Source organism: Centroberyx affinis, unplaced genomic scaffold (genome assembly GCF_046629955.1).
Source record: "Centroberyx affinis isolate AG114_WGS23_722 - 3 ecotype Tasmania unplaced genomic scaffold, CSIRO-AGI_Caff_v1 ptg002210l_1, whole genome shotgun sequence".
Taxonomy (NCBI): domain Eukaryota; kingdom Metazoa; phylum Chordata; class Actinopteri; order Beryciformes; family Berycidae; genus Centroberyx; species Centroberyx affinis.
In genome coordinates this window covers 27,574-33,573 of record NW_027280513.1, presented here as the reverse complement: position 1 = coordinate 33,573, position 6,000 = coordinate 27,574, and positions in this window count along the sequence as shown.

Sequence of the window (6,000 nt, the reverse complement as noted above, 5' to 3'; positions counted from 1 at the left end):
TCTGAAGGCAGTCGTTTCCATGGTGATTAATCCTCCCCCTAATTGAGAACATTAATGTTGCTCTATTTGAGACACAAGCAAGGACCTGGAGCCAGAGGTGTCATTTATGCCTTTTCTAAGCATTCAATGAATAAACACACACAGAAACAGACACACAGACAGACACACACACACACACACACACACCACGCATTTAAACAAACATTATAGCTGGTAGCCTTTCAGCTTTCAGAGTTCTCTCATTGATATAGCATTCCTGGTTCCCTTGCACATCATCATCTCCCTTTCTAAGAGAGTGGGCTACAACAAGAGAATAAACAGATAAAGACATTGATATATATATATTTTTTTTAACCAAATGTGAGTTAAGTCAACAAGTTGTGATGCACATCAACCAAATCAAAATCAAAGTAATGACAAATGTTTTGCCATCAGCAGTATTATTTTGTAAACATCAACTGGTCTTTCTTTATGTGATACCAAGTGAGAAAAGAAGATCAATATTTCATTCTGACAACATTGTATGACTTGATTCATATGTTTCGACACAGGTGATGAGAGAGAGAGATAGAGAGAAAGAGAGAGAGCTGTTTGTACTTTCAGTAAGGGGGATCCATACCAATATGCTGAAGGTTTAAAGATACAAATATGTCTTGGTATATACCTATACACCATACATGTTCATACTGTATGTTCATATATTACAAACTAGGCTTCTACAGTATTTGCGTACTGTACCCACCTCTGTACCCATGTAAGGAGAAATTCAGATACGTGGTAATCTAATCTCTGTTATTACGAGTGTACTTCTATAATGTTCAGAGAAGGACTTTTCAAGCCTGTAATTTTTACTAAGTGGTTGATGTGGAAGTATTTAGACATGTTGTAAACCACAAACACAATGCTCCTTTTGTAAAAAAAAAAATATGTATATGTTACTATTAAAGTTTCAGTATTAACGCATATTGTTTTCCTCTGTTGGCAAATGAAAAGATGCACTCATCTCCATAGAAACAGTTAATCATAACCCGAAATCGTCAGATGAGGGAAGAACAAAAGACTGGGAACCTTGGTAACCAAATGGAAAACTTAGGTCCAATGTTTGATTTGCACAGACCGGTTGATCATGCGAGAAGGGTTTTTTTTTTTTTAGCTCCGTGTTTTCTCTGCCTGAACCACGCTCCTGGCCTTGATCCTGCTGAAGCCAACCAACTGGCAGACATCACCAGTCGCTTCTGAGCCATCAGGTGAGATTGATGCTAAGCTTGGATGGCACCATCAGTCATCTTGACGCAGGCACAGGTTGTTTACACACCACCTGGATTCACTCCTCTATGGACCCCTCCACCCCTCCGTGTCTCACTCTCTCTGTCTGTCTGTCTGTCTGTCTCACTCTCTTTTACTGGTTTTACTGACGGATTGCACAAAGTTTCAGCAATGTAAAAACAATGTAAGAATGGTAGTTTAAAGGAGGAAAGTGATGCTGCTGTCTGTTCTTTTAAATGCAGTAAATATATTTGTCCCAACTGAGTTTGAAATTCACCAGTAGTCCAAGGTACTTTTACTCAATGACTGTCTCAGTGGGCTCACTGTTTACTATGGGAATGAGGCTTGCAACTTTCCTTTCCAGCATCATAGGTAGTGACTTTATAACCGTAAAGATTATATAGGACAGTTTGTAGCTAAGAAACTCCTGTTGCAAATCCCTTTCACTATGGGTTAAAATTGAGCACTGATATTGAGATCATTAAGAGATGACATCCACGATCTCTTCCTCAATCTTTACCTCGTTTTTATTTCTTCCATCGCTGAAATAGGCAGCCTGCTTTAGAAATATGTGAATCGGCTTGCCCCACTTTCACCAAGGGGCTTTCAGATCCCCCCGCTCCATCAGAGGAGATACAGATGGAAGTGAAGTCGGCTGCAGATGATCTTTGAACAACCTTCCCATTGCTTCCGCTGCTTGCTGTGCTCTTGTTCTGTATCCGCTCAGCAAGTCAATTGTGAAAAAAAGCCCCAGAGGCCTAGCTACAGCCAGCGACTCCCAGAGGGAAGAGAGCCTCAAAAGCTCCCTCAAAAGGAGCAAGATGAAATGGATAACCATTGACCTTGCCTGGGCTGATCTGTGCTAATGCATGGTAATTGTTGGACTTTTAGGTGATGGTTTGAAGGAAACCCACAGTGGCTTTGACTCCATTTATATGGTCTGTGCATGGTGAGGCTGGCTTTGCCTGTGAATAATAGATAATGTGGTTAATTTAAACCCAGGATGAGATTAATCAGTCTGAGAGGAGAGGAGAGGAGAGGAGAGGAGAGGAGAGAGGGGATGAGAAGAGAGGAGAGGAGAGGAGGGGGGGAGATGAGAGGAGAGGAGAGCAGAGGAGGGAAGATGGGAGAAGAGGACAGGCATGGCACAAGGCAAAAGAATAGAGGAGAGGAGAGAGTGTGGACAGGGAGGAGGGAGGGAGAGGAGAGGTTGCTACTCCTGGATTGCCCCTGAGCCTCGCAGGATGTAACACTTCAGCCCTATTCCTGTCCAGTCGCGAGTGACAGCTCGGTGATGAGGTGCTGGGTATGCTAATATATGCCAAGCTCCTCGGACACATCTTGTCAAACTGTCATTTCAGAGACACATGGGAACGTACAGCGGGGTGTCTATACTTATCCCGAGTGGCGCAACGTAGGCTATGCATTATCATCTATATGATGCGTTACATAAATATGCCCATAACAACACAATCGTTATTTGTGAGAAGCAGCGGCAAGAGGAGAGCTAGGAGAAGCCAAAAAATGTAAAGATATCCATTAGTGTGTGCAAGTGTTCGAGGTAGTGCTTACAGTATGTGGGCGTGTGAGGAAGCGAGTAACAGTGCAGCTCCACAGTAATCATTAGGAGCCTTTACTCACAATTGTCATCTCTGGATTCCAGCTTCTGTCCTCCCACTCCGGCCCACTCCTCTCTGTCAACAAAGACAGACTCATGCAGACTTGAAAAATTCAGTCTCTGCACACAGTTATCCCCATAACACTCCACTATACACACTGCATGTCGTGCTGTATCGTCTTATATATTTTGACTTGGTGTCGTAGTTTCCAGCTCTTATTTTACAGTTGTGGCTGTCAGTCATCTTACCCAATATGTGACAGGAGGATTGGCACTAAATCGTCTCTGTCTCCAGTAGATAGCTCTCTCTGGTGCACATGCTAACGCTTCAGCAAACAGTAATCAACTAGCATTATGAAAAAAATGAGACCTTGTAGCAGCTCTAAGTGTAGATGGTTAGTTAATTTTAATGGCACATGTCTAAACCTGCCAGGCTTGTTTATGGAACTGTTAAAATAGACATAATAAATTCAACAAAGCACTTTCAGTGGCAGAAAATCTCTCTTCCCAGGAGACTTTGAGCCAAACTTGTTTTGTTTACACAGGAAGTGAGCGAAGTTAGCCAGACAGCAAAAGTTTTTTGCTGATTCATACTGGACTAATGATTAAGATTGAGATTTTGTTTTCAGAAGTTATGAATCTACAGGCCATACAATAAAAAACAAAAACAATTTCTAAAACATTTATCTTCATACTTTGGACAATGCTTATTACTTAACATACTGTATGCTAAAGCATTAGCATGCGCACCAGACAGATCTGCCAGAGACACAGAGAGAGAGATTTTGGTACCAATCCTCTTGTCACATATTGGGTAAGGTGACCAATGGGACAAACTCGCAAAAAGTCGGTGTCGTCCTTAAGGCCCTAAACTAATTTTAGAGTTTTCTTTATATATTATTTTTATGGCTTTTCGGTTTTATTAGTGAGTACAGTTGAGAGAGTCAGGAAAGGGGGATAACATGCGATAAAGCTCCTGGGCCGGATTCAAACACAGGACGTACAGTTGCATGGTATGCGCCTTACCCAACTGAGCCACCAGGACATCCCAGTTTAGAGCTTTCTGACTCTTGTCTCTTGGTGCCTGACAGACAGTACACACCCCTGTATCATCAGCTAGTATTTTTCAAAGCCATTACAGCGATATTACAAGCAATCAGTGGGAATCAGGGCATTGAGCTGATAGCTCTGTGGCTGAAGTTAAGAGATTTAATGGCTGCTCCCTGTTGAATGAGCTCAGGGCAGGAGATGGAGATTGACTGATATACATTAGTTTGCTGCAGATTAATGCCCAGAGTCTGAGTCTTCCTGGGGTTCGGGTTGTTATTTGAGTCAATTATGGGCCTTTTATCATAAGTGTCTCCCACTCAAGATCAGTGTCAACAAAGGAGAAAGAGCATCTGCTTGTCACCTCAACAGCCTACTAATACGGTGCAGTGTCAGGAGGATAAGAAAGTGATGCTACATCTTTCAGCTCTCCACTGCAGGACAATATGGGGATAAACACGTTGCTGAATTCTTTCATTGATTAAAAGAGGCAGTGATATGACACAAGGTATCAGAGCACAGCACGGATTGTGCTGCGTTTGCATCATCTATAATCGACTCTGACATTGGAATGATAAATGTTATTGAAGATAACTGCTTGACTGCACTGGCAGGATAGAGTCTTATTCTCTGGTCCAATGGCTACAGGATTACCTGACAACTGTCATCACAGCAGCAGACAGACTTCAGAAACTGGAGAGGAGAATGGCATCATGTCATTGCTTCTTGATATCATGTAAGAGGGAAGAAGGGGTTGGTGAGAAAAGGATTTTAGTTGGGCTGCTACCATGGCAACAGCGAGCTGTAATGGATTTGGACAGCACCTTTGGCTTGTGGCAGCCATTTCTGAACCGCAATATAGTTTGTTTGTTTGTTTGTTTGCTTGTTTCTTTCTTTCTCTTTCTTTCTTTCTTTTTTCTTGTCACTCTTGCCGTCTCTGTCTCTCTCTCACACACACACACACACACACACACACACACACACATGCACATGCATGAACACACACACACACACGTACACACACACACACACACACACACACTCTAATGGTGCTGCTCATTACCAGTGCAGATCCTTGTCAAATCCGACTAATGTTCTCTGATGAGGTGCACACAGAGCAGCACCTAGAGCTCTGGCTAATCAGGACGATTAAACAAGATGATAAGCCCTGTAAGCAGAATAATTTGTGATCAGATAGTATTAACAATCTTGCAGAATTTGACACAGAGTAGTTAACTGATGATGTGTGTCTTCAATAAGATTCAATTTGGCAATTTTCCCTCCAAGTAGGAGTCATAATTGAAAGCTTTCCTCATGATGAATTCGTCTAGTTGTGATTTGTTAAGACACAAGACGCAAGCGAAAATCTAAAAGAAGTCACATCTAATCAATTTCTAGATCAAACTCTCCTTTTCTACCCCCCAATCGCATGGGATGGTAAATAGTGTGCCAAGTGTGACAGGGAACAGGGAGTCTTTAATGTGATCCAGAGGGCTCGGCCGCCCCCTGACGCTGCAGCAGCCTCACTGAAAACGCTTCATTACTATTAGTCCGTGATAGGAGCTCAACATCACCCGTCATCCAAAAGGCAGAAGCCATATTCTTTTGATTTAGTATCCCTGTTGAGTGGATGGCTGAGTCTCTCTCTCTCTCTCTCTCTCTCTCTCTCTCCCTCTCTCTCTCCTTGCTCTGAGGCAGGCCAGATATGGTATCTGTCTCTACCTGTCATCTCAGATGGGAAACATCCTTAGAGGGAGAGGGGAATTTATGAGGATGCTGCCCTTTGAACGAAGATGGATGCAGCCCTGTCCACCTGAGCCCTGCGCCATGTCTCTGAAGTATAAAGCCTTTTTTTTTTTTTATTTGACCTTTATTTAATCAAGCAAGTTGACAGAGAACACATTCCTATTTATAATACAGCATTGGCCTGGGAGGGAGCATGGTTACAATTATACACACAAAACACATCTGGGTCCAGTCTAATAGTGTTGGCCAAAGATCGGCTCTATTGGAACAGTTGAGGGTTAAGTGCCTTGCTCAAGAGCACCTTCCAGTCACAGGCAAACTTC